Here is a 23882-nt window from a genome sequence, read left to right as displayed (position 1 = left end):
CTGTACTTGATCATGTTTGTTCAGAATGGGCCTAGAGTAGAAGTTAGATAGTAGAAACCAGATAGTCGAAGTTCCATTTCTATTCTGTTTTTGTTTGTTTAATGGAGCCATGACGTGGCCTCATTACTAATTTCCATGAAACAATTTATTTAATACTAGGATGATAATATTTGCAACAGCAGTATTCAAAATGAAGAGTAGAATATGGAATTAGCCCATGCAGATGGCATACATATTTTTAAGATGGACATAATTGCCACAGACAATCCTATTACGGTCATCGGGTAGGCTAGTACTGGTGCAGCCAAGTGTTCGGTTCCCTTTTCCAGTGCCCACCACCCCGTGCACCCATTCCTTAAGCTGAGGTACTTCTACTGGCATTTGCGTGTTAGTCTTACTAAGATTATTTAGCACTGGTCTCCAAACTTGACTGTGACATTTTCAATCGATATTTTGATTACATAACTTAGCCGCATGTCCCATCATCAAGTGAAATATAAATGTGAATGTCGTTTTTGCTGTGGAAACGAAATTGAATACCATAGAAAGACTACGAAATTCAGGTATTTTAAAAACACATTTTTATAAAAGGCATAGGCAATGAAAGCATAAAGATTGAAAATAAATTGTAAATGTTTGAAAGAATCCTGCCTTCAGATTACTGTCACATTGATGTTTTCAGGCTATTTTAAAGAAACTGAAACTTTTGAATACATAGAAAATGCAAGGCTAGTGAGCATTTTGGAAACAATATAAGTTTGAACTCCAATAAATTGAGTCTATATTTTAAAAAGGAGTTTTATTTAGACAATTAAATATCTCTGAATTAGAGAAGATACTGATATTACGTTTTTCTTTCAAAAGTAGCAACTGGACCCCTTCCTTATATCTTACAGAAAAATTAACTCAAGATGGATTAAAGACTTAAATGTAAAGCCAAAAACCATAGAAACCTTTGAAGAAAACCTAGGCAATACCATTCAGGACATAGGCATTGGCAAAGACTTAATGACAAAAACACCAAAAGCAAGTGCAACAAAAGCGAAAATTAACAAACGGGATCTAATTAAACTACAGAGCTTCTGCACAGCAAAGGAAACTATTATCAGCGTGAACAGGCAACCTACAGAATGGGAGAAAAGTTCTGCAGTTTACCCATCTGACAAAGGTATAATATCCAGAATCTACAAGGAACTTAAACAAATCTAAAAGAAAAAAAACAAACAGCCCCATCAAAAAGTAGGCAAAAGATAGGAACAGATACTTCTCAAAACAAGACATTTATGCAGCCAATAAACATATTTTAAAAAGCTCAACATCACTGATCACTACAGAAATGCAAATCAAAACCAAAATGTGATACCATCTCACGCCACTCAGAAGGGTGAATTTGGCAAGGCTTTGGAGAAATAGAAACACTTTTATACTGTTGGTGGGAATGTTAATTAGTTCAACCACTGTGGAAGACAGTGTGGCAATTCCTCAGGAATCTAGAACCAGAAATACCATTTGACACAGCAATCCCGTTACTGGGTAAATACCCAAAGGAATGTAAATCATTCTACTATAAAGACACATGCAAATGTATGTTTATTGCCACACTGTTTACAATAGCAAAGACATGGAACCAACCCAAAAGTCCATCCGTGATAGACTGGATACAGAAAATGTGGTACATATACACCGTAGAATACTATGCAGCCATATAAAGGAATGAAATCATGTCTTTTGCAAGGACATGGATGAAGCTGGAAGCCATCACCCTCAGCAAACTAACACAGAAACAGAAAACAAAACACTACCTGTTCTCACTCATGAGTGGGAGTTGAACAATAAGAACACATGGAGACAGGGAGGGGAACATCACACACCGAGGCCAGTAGGGCAGTGGGGGTCGAGGGGAGGGAGAGCATTAGGACACATAGCCAATGCGTGCAGGGCTTAAAACCTAGATGATAGGTTGATAGGTGCAGAAAACCACCATGGCACATGTGTACATATGTAACAAACCTACATGTTCTGCACATGTATCCCGGAAGTAAAATAAAAAAAATATAAACTTTGCTTTTAGCATTCAACATACAACATTTTATGTCCAAGTCTGGACATCAAGCATTAATATCCAAAATACTATATTGTAAATTTTAGATTACAATAAAATTAATACAACCAAATGTTAAGTTTATATTCGTTGCTTTAACTTTCCTAATTACTTTAGCTGTGAAGTCTTCTTCTCTTTGTTATTAATTTTGTAATACCAGAAGCTTTCTGCACAACATGAGGATAAGGAAAATTCAGGCGATTTTTTAATAAACTCAAGGAATATGAGAGTTTTAAAAATCTGTTTATGCATACAATTTTATGAGAACTGACCCTGAAGAGAAAGTTCTAAATATATAGACTTTTCTTGAGGTGAAAAGGATTGTGTTAACACTAATGACTGCCTATCCTATTTGCCCCATGAGAAAAGCTATCCAGTATGACTTTTTTTTAAAGATAGGCAAAGCCAGGTGAATTTAATGATACATGTATTCTATTGTCACTAGTGGTTAGAATGGACAATTTGCATATAGAAATAGTGTCATACAGTACAAAAATTAAAAAACAAAACAAATATTCAAAACATAAATAAGAATATAAAATCACTTTATCACTTCCTAGTCCTGCATAGCTATTTGTTGACATTTATACTAAAGCCTTGAGCTATTTTAATGTATTCTCAAGTTTAGGAAATTTTATGTGAATTTGTATCAAATTGGCAATTTTACTAATCTCTGTGTATTTACCTGTTGTAAATTAAATGAATTTTACAGCACCCTTGATTCATCAGCTGCACAGATTTAGCAGGTTTATGGTGAATAATTGCACATATTTTTTAACACAGAGTTTCTATCAAAAAGAAAACAATAGAATTTGCAAACAAATGCATGAACAATTTGTTAGTCTATATAACTCTCCCACGTTTGGAATATTCCTTCCTGTATAAGTGGAAGTAAAAAGCTAGCTTTCCATTCATAATTACGATTAGAATTAGGCATGCTTTAATTATGTTGATGCTCTACCAGTTAATAAATCTATCTCTCATATCAAATTGATTTAATAAAAATATCCTGTGCTATGTTTTTTCTCCTGAATGGATTACTTGTAGCTATCCTTAAATCTTTCTAACTTACAAGACAGCTGTATTTGTTACAATTCTCTAGAGAGACAGAAGTGGTAGAATATATACAGATAGATATAGATCAGAAATAATTTATTAGGGGAATTGGCTCGCATAATAATGGAGGCTGAGAAGTTCCCTCCGAGCTTCTGCAAGCTCGAGGCCCTAAAATATTACAGTAGTGTGGCTCATTCCAACTCCCAAAGCCTCAGAACCAGGGAAGGCAAAGACATCACTCTCAGCTGGAGGCTGAAGGCCTGAAAACCCAGAGGGTCTCAGGTGTAAGTTCCACAGTCCAAAAACCAAAAATCCTAGTTTTGATGTCAAAGGACAGGAAAATAAGGGTATCCCAGCTCTACAAGAGAGATGTCAGGGTGATGGAAGGGGGAGCGAGAGGGGGTGACAGGGGGATGGGGAGAGAGGACGATGGCGGACAGGCAGACGGGGAGGAAAATCTCCTTTCCAATGACTTTTTGTTCTATCTCTGTTCTTTAATATTAATTTTGACAATATTTTGGAAAACTCTTAAATAAATTTTGGTGGGACAGATCACACTTTAAGCTCTATAGAGACTTAGTAACTGGCTTAATCGAATCAGCTTAATTATATTCATTGGTTTCAGGAAAGAGTCTCAGATTTTAAGCCACTGAAAACTAGCCTAAGGAATTATGCTTGTTTGGCTACTCTGAGAGTGAAGCTCTCTGCATCTGAACAGCAATTCTGTGAGGAGGGAGGTTCATCTTCCTATGTGACTCCAAGAAAAGCACCTGATGCTCCCTGAGAGAAACACATGGTCTCCCAGAAGGCTGGGCCTGAGAGAAATAACAGAAAATGTACTAGGCAGAGGCTGGATCTTTGGTGACACTGGTGAGAAGTCTTAGGTCAAACATTGCCTTCTGCTTTAACTTTTGAGTTAGCAAAATGTACCAAACATTTTTTTCCAATGTTCAAAACAGTTTGAATTGGATTTTTTTAGTCACGGGGAGCTCACATTTTTCTCACAGGTAGATAAACACAAAAATACAATGTCTCCTGTTCTCTCATGTTGAAAGAGAGTTATCTCAAGTTGAATTGGAAATGACATTGACTTATAAGTACTTCTTAAAGTTGTTGCCATATAAAGACTTATATCTCTACTTCATGCCAAAAACAAACCAAAGCAAATACACACACACACACACACACACACACACACACCAAAATAAACCTAATGTTTCTTTTCTGTACAACGGCCTCCTTTTTCTTATTTTATTTATTTATTTTGAGACAGGATCTCACTCTGTAGTCCAGGCTGGAGTGCAGTGGTGGTGTGATCATGACTCACTGCAGCCTTCATCTCCTGGGCTCAATAATCCTCTTGCCTCAGCCTCCCAAGTAGCTGAGACTATAGCCACACACCACTAAGCCAGGATAATTAACAAAGTTGTTTTGTAGAGAGGAGATCTCACTGTGTTGCACAGGCTGATCTCAAACTCCTTGGGCTCAAGTGATCCTCCTGCCGTGGCTTCCCAAAGTGCTGGGATTACAGGCTACAGGTATGAGCCACCGTGCCAGGCCTGCTTTCTTTTTACTTAATTTAATACACATTTTGAATTAATAGGATTTCTTCCTCAAGTAGGCTGATAGGAATCTGAGGATCAAATTAACTCCATACCACTGTTGACTACAGAATAGCTGATGATGTTTTCATCAGTGAATTCATTTTGCCTTCAATTTGCTATAATATCCTTATTTTAAATTCGATTTCATTCTGTGCATTTGTGTTAAGTAACTTAACTATTCATGGAACTGAATTTGGATAGCACTAAGTAAATAAAGCAAACACCAAATCACCACAGAAAGTAACACAAAAAATTGTCAGTCTCTTAGGCTGCTGTGGACTATAAATGATGAAAATATGACTCAATTATTTTTGGAAATAAGAAAAACAGTGTTTTCCTCAGGAAGTCCAAGACTATGGTACATTTCAGGTTGGTTTAATGATCAGTTTAGCAATATTTTCACGTGTCTAAGTTCTCCATGTATCTTAATTGTCTAATCCTTGGATTGGTTTCACTCTCATCCAGGTAGCAAGATTGCTGCAACAATTCTGGTTATCTCGTCCTAACATGACAGATTCAGACAAAGAGACAGAACAGTTCTTCCTGCTGGCTATTTCACTGGAGAAATAATACATTTTTTTTTCAGAAGCTGCCTCCTGTTTCACTAGGCAGAACGTTTTAACATTTGCTTTTCTACAACAGCCCGAAACAAGAATAATTTAATTACCACAGTTTTCCTAATATTTATGTGTGAATCTGTAGACATGACAGCAATAGCCACAATGCCCATCACCATGCATTTCTCACTTTTTAAATGTATTATTATTGTTGCTTGTCCACCTGCTGAACTTCCACCCTAGATGTTAAGAATTGTTTGCCCTGAAAATAGGAATCCCCATTAAAGCAGAGAAACTCTTAAAATATTACCATTATTTTACATTTTAAGTAACCATTCACTCAAATAATCATTTGAAAACCTACGATGTGCCAAGCACTGTTTATTCTTTCAATCAGTATGAAATTATAAATTACGTCTTCAAGGAGATTCTAACGCTTTTTAATTAAATGTTCAATTCAATAAATACTTTTGAGCACCAAATTTATGTCAGAAACTCTGTTAAAAATTAGAGAATGACTTTAACAAAACAAGTCTGGCCCTTGAGAAATAGATGTAAATTGTAATTTCTTACAAAAATTATCTTAAATTCTTTGCTATATTTTATAAAATTAGGGTAGATTATGCTAAAAGAGCTAGCTCTGATGACAGTGGTTTTAAAGTTAGACTAGATATAAATGAAGGTGAAGTTGAGAATATAGTTTGAAAAGTAAATGTGATAGACTAGAGACTATGATGCTGATCTACAATAATAACAATAATAGCGTAAATATGTGTACCAAATGTTTGCACGAGAGAAAATTTGATCATAAGAAAATAGCAAACCCAGGTTAATTACAGGAAGGAGTCAAATATTTATGTGGGGTTAAGAGGAAGATACTTTTAGTTACATGAAAACAGACATTTTGTTTCCATCACATGTCCCATGAGGCTTCCCTACATCCAAATTGTGTAACTGATCTCTATTGGGTGAAAACTGCTTTCCGGTACTCGTAGCTGTCTGAGATTTCCCAGTTCTTGGAGTCATCTGTAATTGTGCATAACTTGATTATTTTATGTGAAAAAAGAACCTTAGACTCTAGTAAGTCTGAAGTAGGGTCACTACGGTCTTGAGGGAGGGATGTTAACACACCTGGTGACAGCAAGTTCAAGAGATTCTTCTGAACCTTTTCTGAAAAAGAGCATCTGCTCGTTTACCAACAGATTATTTCCAAGGCACATTTTAGGGAGGTATTTACTCCTCCTGGGATATCAATCTACCCTTTGACACTTTGAGACTCTGCTATTAATAGATGAAACTAAAACGCAGTGGAAAAACTGAGCCTTTCTGGACTTGGAAAAGACGAACAAAGAGCCTGTTTCCAGGAATTTAAGTAGGAAAAACATGCAGATAATCTTACAAGGATAGTATGGTTCAGGAAAGCGACAGGGATTAATTGATTGTGTTTTGATTGTAAGATTGTTGGCCACCATGAGGTCACAATGTAATTAAATGTTTTTAATCCACTGTTGTGTTAAAAAAAAAAAGAAAGAAAAAAGTTGAAAATAATTGACAAAGATGAGGTTGAGGTATATTAACAGATTTTTTTTCCTATTAGAAAAATATGTGAATTTCTATTGTGTAAAAATTCTACCCTCTATGGTTTTTGTTCATTTTACTACTTTGTGTCTAACATATATGGGCCACTGTATCTCACACAAATTTTTAACAATTTTGACAAACAGACTCATATTTAACCAGTGTGTCACTGAGTCAAACACTATGGCCATGTCACATATCTTCTCCTCATGCAACAGTCTCACTTCACTAAAACAAACAAAACTGAAGAAACAGAAGTTCTACATATACTGGGGGAAAAATCAGGCTGTATGTTACACACACAATTTATTTTCAGCAATAAACTATTTTGAGCATTTTGTACCTATAAAATGTCCAGTGGGAGAAATTGCATTATTGACCCTGAGGCATTTATTTTTAAATGGAAGAGTGAGTTTACCTTTCTAACCATTCATCAAAGAGGAGTGAGCAGAACTTTAAAAGAAATAAATTTCCTGAGAAAATCTGAAGATTGAAGTTCCACCCATCCTGCATTATGAAGTTAAAATAAAAATGGCCTTGCCTGTGTCTAGTTGTCCAGTAGACTACTTTGGCAAGGCCATCATAAACAGTGACAGTAGGAAATGTGATTCTTCATCTTCTCTCCAGATTATTTTGCTGCAAAACTCTACTGTCATCTAAAGACAAATTTCATATCTTGGATGAGGAAATGAATTGGAAAGAAGTCTCTCTTCTACCATATCAGAACCTCTTTAAAGTAATGGGAGAAAGAGAGAGAATGGAGAGAGAGAGAGAGAGAGAGGAAAGAGGTAGCAAAATGCTAAGTTTGAGAGGAGAAAGCTAAAGAGTAAATGAAAAGGCAGAGAATTGAGTTATCTAAAGCACACATATAGAAAAATTTATAACTTTTGATGGATCTTATTTTTAAATATTAAATGATAGGAAATGAACAGTGTTAAAAATCTGGAAGTTAAAAAACTACGATAGAAAATTCTCATAAATCACAAGTGATTGAAAGAAGACGGATAGAATTCTAAGTTTTATTAGTTATTGAATTCGTAGTCACATTGCCAGAAATTTCCAATTTTCATTTTGTTTCCATCACATCTCCATGAGGCTTCATACAGAAGTGATCTTTATGCATAACAGAAATACTGCTAATTGTGGTCATTTCCCCCCTACTTTAAACAAGTAAAATAGTTCAATTATCTCTATTCATTGTCTCTCCTGCTTCTTTCTCATTTTTTGTCTACCTTGATTGTGCTCTCCTTCTATTTCTTCCTGCTCTGATTGCATTATTTTTCTTTCCAATAAACTTAAGAACTGGCATTGAATTTGGGCAATGAGGAAACCTAGAACATGATGGCATAGTAAGGTTATTATGACAAACTTACAGCTAAAACTGTTTTGATGTATACTAATATGGTTAATTATTAAGAGATTTAAAGGCTGGGGTGATGTAATCTTAAAGTTGGAGAAGTTATAGTCTAGTTACAGTATGTGCTGTAAATTCTAAACTATACAATTAATCAGCAAATAAAAAATGCTCTTTATATTGAAATGAGAAAATGATATGCATCAACTGCGCTAGTATATTCAACTGCATGCCATAAATATTTGAAAAAGAATAAATATTGAGATTCTGTTGGCAGAGGCCCAGTTTTTGACATTTTAAGAATTTACACTTGCCCATCAGTATTTGAAATAATACACTAAACCTAGTGTAACAGATGTAATGAGCAGAAGGTGGGTAGAAAAATGAGAGAAAGATGGTACCTATTTCGGATCAGCTGTTTTAAAAGAGTAAGTGAATTGCAAGCTACTTAAGAGTACTTTTTTTTATTATTTTTTTGAAACGGAGTCTCGCTCTGTCGCCCAGGCTGGAGTGCAGTGGCGCGATCTCTGCTCACTGCAAGCTACGCCTCCTGGGTTCATGCCATTCTCCTGCCTCAGCCTTCTGGAGTAGCTGGGACTACAGGTGCCAGATCAGCAGAGTAACATTTTACCATTGGGTAGTAAGTCATATAACACATACCGTGCATAAGATAAAACATTTATAATCATAAATTCCACTGATTTTCCTAATTAATAATCCATCATCACTGGCTTCATTCTAAAATGTATAATATGGATGAAACCAAAAAGATATGGCTTAATTCCAGCTTTAAACTGAAAATAATTTTCTATTGCTTTGAATTTTCACAACGCTGGAGCTAATGAGGTATTACAGAGCAGTAGCTGTAAATGGCAAAAAAAGAATGAACAAGTGTTTCACCGGTTTTACAGTCCCTGTAAAATATTTAGATACGTTGAGCCATTGTTTACGTTAATCCATCCTGTCTTTGTTTTCTGAGGAGACTGCCCATCGATTTATAGAAACTACAGGAGTTCTCTTGTTTCAGTCCTTTTCAAGCATTGTTTTCTGTAGTCTTTGCTTTGATTCTGTGGGTTGTCCCATATCTTTCCAATTACCTTATTTTGCTAAAGGTAGCCTAATTTATTTCTCTAGCTTGCAAACAAATAATTCAAAAAAGACATAGACACTGTTTATTGGTTATCATTGATCTAAGGACTGCCAGGAGAGTTGCTACCAGAGTTTTGTATAAGCAATTTGCTTGGGAAAATCAATGCAATGTTTTGCCTCCAGCATAAAATCAGATTAAAAAGAAAGCTACTGAGAAAGTAAATCATCTTTTTATTGCCTCTAACACTATGATGATAAACAATCAATTTTCTTATCAAACGATTATGTAGGACAGTATATATAAATCTATTATTTTATTGATGAATTAATTTGTAGAATAAGCCACAACTACAAATACAATTTTAAGAGCTCTTAGAATATAAAAATGAATACTTCACAACAATTGTACTTAAGATCTTCTGCTCTCTTTTTAAACCTCCAACATCTCCTCCTGTCTTCATTCCTGCCAAACAACTTTGTTTCTTATCTGATAATGAAAATAGATTTGGTAAGAAGGAAATTCTTATCAGCTCATATTAGCACTTTTACCCTTCTACCCATGGTCGTCCCCATGTTCTATACTTTCTTTTCTGTTACTTTGGCTTGGCAGTCCATATGCCTCTTCTCAGAGGTTAGATCACAGACACTCTCATTTCCTGAAGGTCACTGTTCCAGATTCATTTATTCATGGCGACACCTTCAACCTCCCTCTCTCTACAGCTGTTTCTCAGCAGTAGACAAACATGTCGTTATTTCAGCCATCTTAAAATCACTTTCAGTGGACTTAATTTTCCCACTAATCACTAACCCATTTATTTACATCCGTTACAGAAAGCTCTTCCAAAGGAGTTTCCTTTACTTGCTGTTCACAATAGCTTTTCTTCAGTTCTCGTCAGAACGAACTGTGTTTAGGCTTTTGACCAATGCATCACTTCACTAACACTGTTCTTGTCAATATCACCAAGGATCCTTGCTTTTTAATATGTAATGGTCAAGTCTTAGTCCTCTTCATCTCATCACGGAATTTAACACACATTATTAGTCTCCCCTCATTCGTATATTTTCTTCACTCACCTCATAAGTACCACTGTCTTCCTTCACCAGAAACTCATTTTTAGTGTGTCTTTCTTAGTTTCATCTCAATTCTTCCACCTCTTTACACTGGAGGGTTCCAGGCCTGAGTCCTTGAATCCTTTATCTTTCCATATACACTCTTTTGTGTTCCCAACCCGCTTCATTGTTTTTAAATATAATCTAAACCTGTATTATTTCTAAACGTATACCTCTTGCCTGTGGCTATATTCACACTGACTACAGAAAATAAATCAAGTTACAGAATTAAGGTGAATTTTATTCATTAATCTTACTGGGGAGAAGAGACTGAAGCCTTAGCCTCAGGAGCAGCCCTTTAGAGAGATTCAATCAGTATTTCAGCCCACTTCCTATATACCCATGGTGGAGGTTCAGTACTTGCAAAACCACATCACACCTGCTTACAAGTTACATTAAAGTAGAATCACATTGTGGTTTGGGTGTAAGAGTACATTTAGTTCTAGATTACGGAAGCATAATAACTAACCCTGACAGACATTATTATCTTACGTGTAAGAAAAGGAAGGGGCTAAGGTCATTTCTTTTTTTTTTTTTTTGAGATGGCATCTTGCTCTGTTGCCTAGGCTGGAGTGCAGTGGTGCAATCTCGGCTCACTGCAATCTCCGCCTCCCAGGTTCACACGATTCTCCTGCCTCAGCCTCCTGAATAGCTGGGATTACAGATGCGTGCCACCACACCCGGTTATTTTTTGTATTTTTAGTAGAGACGGGGTTTCACCATGTTGGTCAGGCTGGTCTCGAACTCCTGACCTCGTGATCCACCTGCCTCGACCTCCCAAAGTGCTGGGATTCCAGGTGTGAGCCACTGTGTCCGGCCTAGGTCATTTATCTTTTAAGGAATGTAGTGGCTCAGGCAAGAGACGTAGAGGACCATGTTCTCTATTCTATTTTGTCTTCAAAGCGTCTTTCTGGAGACCTACTTGTCTTCAAAGCGTCTTTCTGGAGACCTACATGTCGTCACAGAGCCAGAGGCATTGCGAAATTACGCTGGCAAGCAGAAATGAGTAAACATGGCTTTTTATGTTTGCTACTTTGTTTTACACTTTACTCCAGATTGGCATTTCCAAGCTTCTTGTGCATTTGCACTCCAAAGTGTAAAAGACATCTTAACCTAAAATGACAAAACTGTACTTAGGAACTTTTCCCAAATTCTGCTGCTAATGCAGCCTTTCGTATCTCATTTAATAGCAACTTTTTTTTTTCTTAGTCTTCAAAATGTGGGAGTCACAATTGACTGTTATCTTCCTCTCACATCCCATATTTGATATTAAATTGTTAATACATCTGGAAGTTGTCCACTTATTTTGTTTTACCTCATCTACTATAAACTAGGTTCAGGACACCTAAACCATTGTATGATTTCAGTAGTCTCCTAAATACTCTCTCTAATTCTATATATCCCTCTTTTGTTTTTCTCAACACAACCACCATAGTTAACTTGTTAAGACCTGTGTCACATACACACAAGTTGGTCTCCTCAATAAGCAGATTCTCAGATGGGGTTTAATACACAGTGTGTTTATCAAGGTGTAACTTTTCCTTTAACAGCTATGGATGGAAGAAGAAAGAAGCAACATAGGCAGAAGGAGAAGTCAAAGTTGAAAGAAGACCCAATTGCAGACACCACGAGTCTCACTGGGTGCTCTGGAGCTGTAAAAGCCTTTTAGGGCTAGCTCAAAGTCTTCCAAGATGAGCTTAGAGGCCCATTCTTGTGGGATGCACCCTGAAAAGAGCATAATACTGGGCAAGCTCTCTGCAGCTGTGGCAAACTCAATCATCTGGAAGGTAAAGGCTGCCTGCCCGCCTGCCAACACTATCCTAGTAGCTGAAGCAACAAGTCTCATCAAAATGTGAGATGACCTTTACGTCACAATGTCTACCACATCTCATCATGTCCCTTCTCAGCTTCAGACTAAGGACTTTATGGCTCCAATTTTGAAAGCAATGAAAAGTTCACAATGACTTTCAATAGCCTACAACATCCAGACCTTCATTTAACATCTTAAGATTCCCCATTTCACTCACACTACTCCAGCATTTGTCGTCCTGTGTGTTCTTGGTCAAATATGTCAAACACACTGCCACCTTCTGGGATATGGGCTTCCTCTGCCCTCCTCCTGCTTGACGTGAGCTTTCCCTAACAACTCACTGTCCACTTTCTCGTCATTTTTAATGATTTTTTCAAATATTATGTTGATCATATGAAATATTAAGACCATCCAGCTTTACTTTCTATTTCACTTTTTATCATTTATCTATCCGTGTATCTATCATCATCTATTTATCTTCCTTCCAAGTTTTCAACATGAAGTACATTATTAAATTTTTATGTTCCTCCAAAGAGAAAAATAATTTATTCTTAGAAAATAAATGAAAAATGATTGAATAATGAAGACAAATGATAATGAGCTCTATAAAAAGCAAATATAATTTCATAGCACAACAGGGTGATTGTAGTCAATATACATTTTTAAATAACTAAAAGTATAGTTGAATGTCATAACAAAAATAAATGTTTGGGTTGATAGATCTCAATTTAAATATGCCATATGCCTGGATAAAAATATATCATATGCCCCATAAATATGTACACCAACTATGTACTCACAAAACTTAATTTTAAAAAAAGAATGTAAAACATAGAATAAAAGGTAGATATTAGAAGCAATGAAAATGTTTTCATATTTAAACATTGAACAAATTTATGCTTAGATTATATAACCTGTATTACTAGTTATAAATAGCAATCACTATAAGCTTCCAGGAAAGATTATCCCAATAACTACTAAGATGTCTATGAATACATGAAATAAGTGGAAAACTCACAACCCTTCCACAATACACATGCAAACTGAAGTTTGCATTTGATATGTACTTAGAGTCTAGGACTTACTTTAACTAACTGTAATATCAATAGAACCTTAAAAAGCATTTTAAACTCACCATGGCTGAGGTTTTCTTTTCTTTTTTTCTTTTTTTTTTTTTTTTTTGAGACAGGATCTCACTCTGTCACCCAGGCCAGAGTACAGTGGTGCAATCTCAGCTCACTTCAACCTTCACCTCCCAGACTCAAGCAATCCTCCTTGGATCAGCCTCCTGAGTACCTGGGACTACAGTCACACCACCACACCTGGCTAATTTTTGCATTTTTTGTAGAGGTGGGGTTTTGCCATGTTGCCTAGGCTGGTCTCGAACCCCTGGGCTCAAGGGAGGCACCCGCTTCAGCTTCCCAAAGTGCTGGGATTATAGGCATGAACCACTGTCCCAGCCTTTAGATTTTTAAAAATAGAGCAAATTAACACACTTGCAGGGTGCAGAAAACCTCAGTTTCTCTCCCCAACTCACCATCTATGAATTAGAAACTCTGAAGCTGTATCTCAGGAAAAAAAATTATATAGCTATTACTCAGATATGTGGGAGCTTCCTTAATGTAGTTACAATATGTTGAGCTCACTTCCTATGAATAACTGCTGTGTAATGGTTCATGTCACTGGTATTGGTAAAAAAAATTATGTGGTTCTGTGTTTAACGGATAAATATTGCATTTAATGACATAAGAATGGCTTTGCTGGTAAGCAAGTGAAATGGATAATCATGCTAAAGGACAAATAGTCACTATAACCCCAGAGATTATATGTGTCACATACTAAATTATGAATTATTTGCATTTGTTAATTGAACTCATTCATTAGAAATGAATAGATTTTGTTTTTTCCCCGTTTTTACCTTTGTTTTATGGTTGAAAGTTGCCTGGGAATAAGATGAAAACATACAGCGATTCCTACAAATGGAGATATGTTGTACTGATTAAAACATGGGCCCTGAAGTAAGCCCATTTTGTTCTAAGTCTCAGCTGTATCTCTTCTTTGTTGTGAGATCTTGAGGAAGTAAGCAAGCATCTTTGCACCTCAGATTCCTCATCTGTAGTATAACTACCTCTAATATGTTGGGATGTCAAGAAGATAAAGGATATTAGTAGAGGCTGAAGAACTGAACATTTTCTAGTAGTACATAAGCTTTCAACATATGTTAATTTTCCACCTGCAAATTATCTTAGGGATGAAGATTCCCCCTCCGTTAAGTAGGACTCCATGAGGAAGTTGTATGGATCCCATAGACATCATATTCTATCTCTAGATCCATTATGGCATTTAAGAATCATTCATATGAATGTGAGGAGGAGGACACCATTGAAAAAATGACTCACTTGCTTGGTAGAACTGGGAAAGGAGGGTGATAACACGAGAAATTCAAGATGCCTCATAGCATTTTTGCTTGAATATTAAGAAGTAATGATGTGCAATGAGCAAGGAAAACAGGTAGGATATAAAGTTGGGTAAGTAAACAGGGCTTAGATCACAGCACAGTAATGAGGATCTTGAATTCACTTTTTCCCTCCAACAACTAATTCATCTCATGTTAGTCCAGCCACACTAGTTTCCTTTGTCAGTTTGAACTTTCTATGCTTATTTTTGCTCCAAGACACTAGGATCTGCTGTTTCTACTCCTTGGTAGCCGTTTCTTCTAGTTCTTAAATAACTACTTCTTTTTAGCTGAGACTCATTTCAAACTCTTCCCCTATATGGCTGTGCTTCACCTTACTACCCAGTAATGCCTGTATTTACTACTATCAGCTCATCTGGCAGGATTTTCTTCTTTTTACTTACTATTTGAGGTTTTATTATAATAACTAGGGAAAAACAGCCACAGTAAATTATTGGTTTGTGAGTAAAGGTTTTGTTCTTCTGTTGCTGTATGATGTCACATTCTATTGCAAATTTATTGCAAGTTCTGGACTAAACTGAGAAAACACTTTTTTTTGGACACATATTGACTTTTACCATGTGTAATTAGAATGTAACAGAGTTTCTGAATGTGTCACATGGTTTGAAGAGACAGTGAATCACCGTTTTATTATATAGATACATTGTTTTCTCTCTGTCCTTCAAAATACTGACTATAAATGAACTTTAATAAACACATTTTTGGGATCTAATTAAACTAAAGACCTTCTGCACAGCAAAAGAAACTACCATCAGAGTGAACAGGCAACCTACAAAATGGGAGAAAATTTTCGCAACTTACTCATCTGACAAAGGGCTAATATCCAGAATCTACAATGAACTCAAACAAATTTACAAGAAAAAAACAAACCACCCCATCAAAAAGTGGATGAAGGACATGAACAGACACTTCTCAAATGAAGACATTTACGCAGCCAAAAGACACATGAAAAAATGCTCATCATCACCGGCCATCCGAGAAATGCAAATCAAAGCCACAATGAGATACCATCTCACACCAGTTAGAATGGCCATCATTAAAAAGTCAGGAAACAACAGGTGCTGGAGAGGATGTGGAGAAATAGGAACACTTTTACACTGTTGGTGGGACTGTAAACTAGTTCAACCATTGTGGAAGTCAGTGTGGCGATTCCTCAGGGATCTAGAACTAGAAATACCATTCGACCCAGCCATCCCATTACTGGGTATATACCCAAAGGATTATAAATCATGCTGCTATAAAGACACATGCACCATGTATGTTTATTGCGGCACTATTTACAATAGCAAAGACTTGGAACCAACCAAAATGTCCAACAACAATAGACTGGATTAAGAAAATGTGGCACATATACACCATGGAATACTATGCAGCCATAAAAAATGATGAGTTCCTGTCCTTTGTAGGGACATGGATGAAACTGGAAATCATCATTCTCAGTAAACTATCCCAAGGACAAAAAACCAAACACCGCATGTTCTCACTCATAGGTGGGAATTGAACAATGAGAACACATGGACACAGGAAGGGGAACATCACACTCCGGGGACTGTTGTGGGGTGGGGGGAGGGACAGCATTAGGAGATATACATAATGGTAAATGAACAGTTAATGGGTGCAGCACACCAACATGGCACATGTATACATATGTAACAAAGCTGCACATTGTGCACATGTACCCTAAAACTTAAAGTATAATAATAAAATAAAAAAAAACACATTTTTGCAAAGAAGAATGATTATATGCTTACTATTCCTATTTTGAAGAAAAACTTTAAAGAGCACAATATGCTGATCTTTAGTGACCTTGCACAGGTTATAAATGTAAAAAAAAAGATTGTAAAATTTAAAATTTTATTATCTGATGTCTGCAAAAATAGTCTTCAATTAACCTTCCAGTTTTAACAGATGAGTATTTAACCATCTTACTTAACATTATTTCCAATAAAATAGAAAATTTCACATATATTTTTGAATAAATGAATAGATAGGACAAAAAGGCACAACCAGTATACTTAACATGAGAATGACAACCCAGATAAACAGAAAATAAGATATAAGGCAAACTGGATTTTTAAAAGTAGGATGAGAAATGGCAAGAAAAATGTAATTTGTGTTAGATTTTAAATCATATTCAAGACTTCTCCTTGCAAGCACAATGGAGTAACTCACGGCAGAATAACAATCTCAATAAAAATAATCAGGCCGGGCTCGGTGGCTCACGCTTGTAAACCCAGCACTTTGGGAGGCGGAAGCGGGCGGATCACGAGGTCAGGAAATGGAGACCACAGTGAAACCCTGTCTCTGCTAAAAATACAAAAAATTAGCCGGCTGTGGCGGCGCGCCTGTAGTCCCAGCTACTCCGAGAGCCTGAGGCAGGAGAATGGCGTCAACCCGGGAGGCAGAGCTTGCAGTGAGCCGAGATCGCATCACTACACTCCAGCCTGGGCGACAGAGACTCTGTCTCAAAGAAAATAAATAAAAATAACCAGAAAAATTCAAACAATTACTCTCTCAAAAAAATGGTATTTACAAAAAGGCAACAAAAAGCTATTAAAGACCACCCTAAGGGGCCTAAACTTCCAGGTAGTTACGAGCCTGGGAGAAGTGAGTTCAGGATCTGCAGCTGTGTTTTTACTGAGTTACCAATCTAATCCTTTCTACACCGGTTTTTCTCTTCTACTCTCAGTTAATTGTCCCATTACTTTTTCTCCAAAGCATGTTTGTTAGCCAGTGGAAGCTGGTGAAAATCTGTCCTAATTAAGACTTGGTTTTAGACATGTACGCATCTCTGGATCTTGAGAGTTTCAATCTGGGAGTTTGGTCTTCTTGATTTCCTTATCATCTGATGGCTCTAGTTGTGGGTCCAGTAAAAGATTAAGGGCACATAAAGAGGAACACAAGAACAGATAGAGGAGAACATCACACAACGAGGACTATCAGACAGTGGATGTTGAGAGCAGGGAGAAGATCAGGAAAAAACAACTAATGAATGCTAAGCTTAATACCTGGTATTGAGGTATTAATGTGTCCGGAATTGGTGGGTTCTTGGTCTCGCTGAGTTCAAGAACGAAGGCCGCGAGCGCTCAGAGTGAGTGTTACAGTTCTCAAAGGCAGCACGGACCCAAAGAGTGAGCATCAGCAAGACTTACTGCCAGGCAAAAAACAAAAACCAAACACGTGGAAAGAAACCCCAGCAGGTAGCGACTGCTAGCTCAAGCAGCCTGCTTTTATTCCCTTTTCTGACCCCACCCACATCCTGCTGATTGGTCCATTTTGCAGAGAGTTGATTGGTCCATTTTGCAGAGAGTTGATTGGTCCATTTTACAGAGAGCTGATTGGTCTGTTTTGACACGGTGCTGACTGGTGCATTTACACACCTTTAGCTAGACACAGAGTGCTGATTGGTGTGTTTACAATCCTTTAGCTAGATATAAAAGCTCCCCAAGTCCCCACCTATCCCAGAAGCCGAGCCGGCTTCACCTCTCATAGTCTGTTTTCGCGAGGCTCTGCAGCACCCAGCCCTGCATCAGCCAGCCTGGGTACTGCAGCAGCCCAGAGGGAGCTCATCCCCCGACCAAGCCCGGCAGGCCCCGGCCGGCTGCGCCCAGTGCAGGGCCCGCCAATCCCGCGCCCACCCGGAACCGCGCGGGACCGCTAGCGCCGCGCGCGGTCCCGGCTCCCGCCCGCGCCTTTTCCTCCACACCTCCCTGCTAGCAGAGGGAGCCGGCTCCGGCCTTGGCCAGCCTCAGAGAAGTGCCCCCACAGCGCAGGGGCAGGCTGAAGGGTTCCTCAAGCGCGGCCAGAGCGGACGCCGAGGCCAAGAAGGCGCCGAGAGGGAGCAAGGACTGCTGGCACGTTGTCACCTCTGGGTACCTTAAGGCATTAAGGTATTAATACCAGGTATTAAGCCTAGTACCCATTGGTTGTTTCACTCCGCCACCCCCCAGTGCTGTCCTCCTTCAGCTGCAATGCACTTTTACTTACGTGTTTTTGAATACTGTCACCTTGATTAAAGGATGCAAAGTATTGTTCCTGGGTGTGTCTGTGAGGGTGTTGCCAAAGGAGATTAACTTCTGAGTCAGTGGTCTGGGAGAGGCAGACCCACCCTAATGTGGGTTGGGACTATCTAATCAATTGCCAGCGCAAGTAGAATAAAGCAGACTTGCTGAGTCTTCCCAGTCATCATTCTTCCGGACTGGATGCTTCCTACCCTGAACATCAGACTGCAAGTTCTTCAGCTTTTGGACTCTTGGACTTAACACCAGTGATCTGCCAGCAGCTCTTGGACCTTTGACCACACATCGAAGACTACATTGTTGGCTTCCCTACTTTTGAGGTTTTTGGGACTCCGACTGGTTTCCTTGCTCCTCAGCTTTCAGACGGCCCATTGTGGAACTTCACCTTGTGATCATGTGAGTCAATACTCCTTAATAAACTTCCCTTCATGTATCCATCTATCTTATTAGTTCTGTCCCTCTAGAGAACCCTGACTAATACAGGTAGGGTTAAAGATAGTAATGCTGCTACTTTGTAGGAGAGATGGGGAAAAAGGATCTAAGCCTAGTTTTTACCTCTCCTAGCTGCTACTGTGTGCTTTCCTCAGCCATTTTTTTTTATTTCCGTAAGGAATACTCTGGGCCTCTTTCTTATGACTGTTTTATGGGGTTCATAAGTAAGATGTTAACTTTCCAAGTTTCTGCAGCCTCCAGGCATTTCACATTGTCTGATCTGTCTGCAATGAACCTCACCAAATGGTCAGATTTCTTTTTTTATTTTTTAACTTTTATTTTAAGCTCAGAGGTACAAGTGCAGGTTTGTTACATAGGTAAACTTGTGTCATGGGGGTTTGTCTTGTAGATTATTTCATCACCCAGGTATTAAGCCTAGGACCCATTAGTTGTTTTTCCTGTTCTTCTTCCTCCTCTCACCATTTAAAGATTGATTAAAAGAATCACCCTTGTACACAAATGGCCATGACATGAAGCATTTTCTCCTTGAATAAATAATTCCATTAGTAAATTCTTGCTCTGTGTCTGATATTAGTCTACCCATAGAGCTATGATTTTGCCAGGATTCTCTGAAATATTATCATTGTCATCATCATCACCCACCATTAACACCATCATCATCATCATCATCATCATTTCTGTAGCAACTCCCTTTTTTTTACATTAGGTGACATCAACTTTTTCTGTCAGTCCTATCTCTCATAATTAAAACTATTTCTAGAATTATTTTGGTCTACTGTTCATACCAGTTCCTGTTTTCAGAATATCAGTGGTGTTCTTCAAATAAACTAATGTAAGCATATTTACTCGGTCTGACATCCTGAACTGAATTCTCTATGATTTTGGAATTCTAACTCTCCCCTCTAATTTCACACATCCTTAACTTACCTTTCCCTATGTTTTAACCAATAAGCCAAATCTCCCTGATTCTCAACTCTAACTTGTTAAACTGCTTCAGTGTTGCAGGATAAGCAGCATGACATGTGGTATGAAAGGTGCTTTACTTGCAATAATGAACTTTTGAGGTATTTTGTCCTCAATCAACATTATGCTATCCAAATTCATCTTGACTCTACACCTTTTATTACTAGAATATGCCCAAGTGGATTAGGATACTCTGCCAAGAAGTTTTTTTTTCTGAGAAAATAAAGAGGCATCACTAATTTGGAGATTCTGAATAAAGAGGTATCAATAATTTGGAGATTCTGAATAATACAAGAGATAAAGGAAGGTCATGGCCCGACAGATAATAACATTTATTATGAACATGCACTGCTTTGGACCTTATCACAGTAGTATGGATCAAATAGAATAGATTAGAAGTACTCCCTCAAATATTTTAACACATATAAGGATGTACATATGCATATTGTGTAAATGATTTTTTAATCACATATCAATAGAAAGAGACTACATCTAATACATAGATGGTTTGGAAAAATTGGTCAAAATCTGAAAGAAATATTACATTAGACCCACTTTCATGAGAAAAAGCAGTATCTTCTCTGGATGGCCCTGGCTGTTTTCCCTTCAGTAGCCTAGCAATGAAGTCCCTTAAGCAGCCTAGTAATTAAGAAGTCCAATTGGACTTCATAGCTTCTGGCTGAACCCAATGCTGATATTCAAAATTGTGAGGAATTTAGCATTTATAAAGAGCATTATTTTTTGAAGATTGCAACCATGTCTTGTAAAGATCAGTGTCTTCTGACTCAGTCTATTTGTCCACATTCTCTGTCTGCGGAAGGAGGCAAAGAATTTGATGTGGTTATCTGAAAGCAGAGACCAGTCTGTCCACATGGTCCCAGTCTGCCTCTCCCTGAGATGTCAAGAGTCTTAGGAATCACTAGGATTCTAGTATCCTGATAAGCTTGTGTTCGTAAAAACTTTTTTTGTTTCGTTATTCATATGTTTATTTTATTTTCTTCTATTCTGACCCTGTAGTATATAATTTGCAGTGGTTGTGCTTATGTTTTATTGACATCTTTTGTTTTTTTCTATAACACGTAGTAAAATTATTTCAAATGGTATAAGCAATGTTAAGCAAAGAAGACAAATCATATAGGCATGTAATACCTGATACAAAAATACAGAATTCTTTTAAAAGCATGAAATCAAAAAACGGTGTTAAATTGTTTTTAACACTATATATTCTATAATAAACACACAGTAATTCTGTATGTCTAAATGCATAATTAAATATTGAGAGATACATGACTAACAGAAAAAAAGCCATTTGTGATACAACTATGTTCACTTTTATCATTTTCAGTCAAGTATGTCTTACTAGTGATATAATAGTTGATATAGTACTATAGTGAATTTGTGACATAAGTAACTAATCTGCCTTCTTGTACGCTTCATGCTAAAGGCTATGAAATTAGGGAAAGACTAAAATTTCAATATTACAATTATTTGTTATTGCGAAAGAACAAAGTATGCAAAATTGGCCATTTTTAACAGGAAAATTAATGCTTTAAAATATGCATTCATTGTATTAATTGGGTCTAATATTCAATTTTGGCTGTTTTCTTCATGGAGTCATGAAGTAAGCTCTCACTGTTATAGCAGAAGTCAATTAAGCTTGCTGTACACGAGGATGCATTGTATAGATGATGTTTTTGGTCTTGGAACTGAAGAGGAGAAACCACAAAAGAGACAGAGATGGAGTGTGCAGAAATTTTATTTGAATCTCAAAGAATGAACTTAACAGAAGTCTTGGGTATAGTAATATATGAACGGTGATAGTACTGTGAGTGATTTTTATTCTTTCGCATAAAGCTAAATTTTTAACTTGACTCATAAATTTAATTTATAACCAGAATAAAATTATGCTACTTAAACCTAGCAAACGCATAATTTTACCAAGCTTGAATTGATGTGTACAGATTTTAAGTGATTTGTATGTTAAAAATTGAAAATTAACATGAAGAGTTAATATGAAGAATGAATTAAAATTATTAATTAAAATGGAAGACTAGTTTAAATGCCCTCAATATAAGAGTGATATTTGAAAGGATATTGTGTTAATGTTATGCAGCAGTACCAGCTAAATGAAATACACAAAACTTATAGGACATCTAAAATTAATGGCATGTTTTATAGTTACAGGGGTCATTAGAAAATGAGAGACGTGAAATATTTAAAACTGAATAGTATTTTAGAACATAAGCACAGTAGCTGGGTTGTGCATTTTGGCATATTCAGATATTTTTACAGGAACATTTTTTCATTCTTACCTTCTGAAAAAAGAAATAATTATTTTATTTAATTATGCAGAATTTTAAGATATCTGAATATAATATGGAATTACAGACTTCCAAAAAGAAAGGAACTGTTAAAGATTCATTTCTGTTTCTCCAATTTTTCTCTCTTATAATTTTATTTAAAAATATTTTTGAACTTTTATATTTGATACAATCTGTATTTCATTGAACCTCACATGCATATATCACAGATTTAGTAGACTATTGCCTTTATTGTAATAATCTTCTCTGTCAGTACTCCCAAGGATATCCAAAATATGGATCAGAGTAGATTATCCTAATCTGTTTATTACTTTTTTAGCTCAAGCATTCAAAAATATATTCAAAAAATAAAGCTGTAAATATATAGCATATAATACTACTGATCTTCCCTTTTTAAGTATTCAGCCTCAATTTTCTTCCCATCCATCAGATGGACTTGAGTGGTATGAGTCCTTCTTTGCCAACTCCTGCCTGCGTTCTCAGTGTATTTTCTGAGGCCCAAAGACTGAAGGAGTCACCTCTAGGCAACCCTCTCTCACTTGTGGGAAATCATGTGCATTTCTATCATCCCATAAACATCTTCATCTCATGACAGCTTTTAAACTGTTTGGAAACCTACTCCCCATGCCTAGATTTAGCAAAGGGTGAAGGATAAGTAAAAAACAGCCTTCGTTTTTAGTTTTTATTTTTACTCCATCAGCATCAATGATTTTGCATCTAGTTTAGCAAGGAAATGATCGGCTCTGTGTCTCGGTGCTCTGGGAATTTTATCTCATCATTCAAAACTCCTACCTTACTTACTGTTTGAAAGTAATGTCAATTTCTTCTTATAAGTAAAGGTGTTAGCTTGTCATTGTTACATATGGCATCACATAGTATGTATTAATACATATATAAGTACATTTGATTTAAAGAAAATTTAAAATGTCTTCAAATTAATCATTTCTAAATCACCAGTACGAAATATTGAATGACTGGTGGGCAGTAAATATTGTGAAGTCCTGGACAAAGTCTCTTTTATCACACTATGTCAACAACATTAAGTGCAATTTTTGAAACATAGTGGTACTCAGAAGAGTTGTAAATAAGTGAATGAATGAGTGAATGAAAGGCAACTATAATTGGAGTTAGTGGTAGGAAATAAAAGTCAATACATAGAAACAAGATTTTCTCATACATTGAGGTTGCTTTTCTTTTTTTATCAAGTGGTAATTTTGAGCTCTTAAATCATGTTACTCTAGTTCCCCACAATTAAACTGTCAATGTTTTATTCTATAAATACTATCTTCATGTAAATCAGACAAGCAGATTATAGAGCAGCATACAATATATGTCAGCAGGATAAACGTGCATCACATCAAATCAAATTGGTTTGAATTGGGTTGAATATG

Source organism: Symphalangus syndactylus, chromosome 5 (genome assembly GCF_028878055.3).
Source record: "Symphalangus syndactylus isolate Jambi chromosome 5, NHGRI_mSymSyn1-v2.1_pri, whole genome shotgun sequence".
Taxonomy (NCBI): domain Eukaryota; kingdom Metazoa; phylum Chordata; class Mammalia; order Primates; family Hylobatidae; genus Symphalangus; species Symphalangus syndactylus.
The sequence above is the reverse complement of the archived record's forward strand: the minus strand, read 5'-3'. Positions refer to the sequence as shown.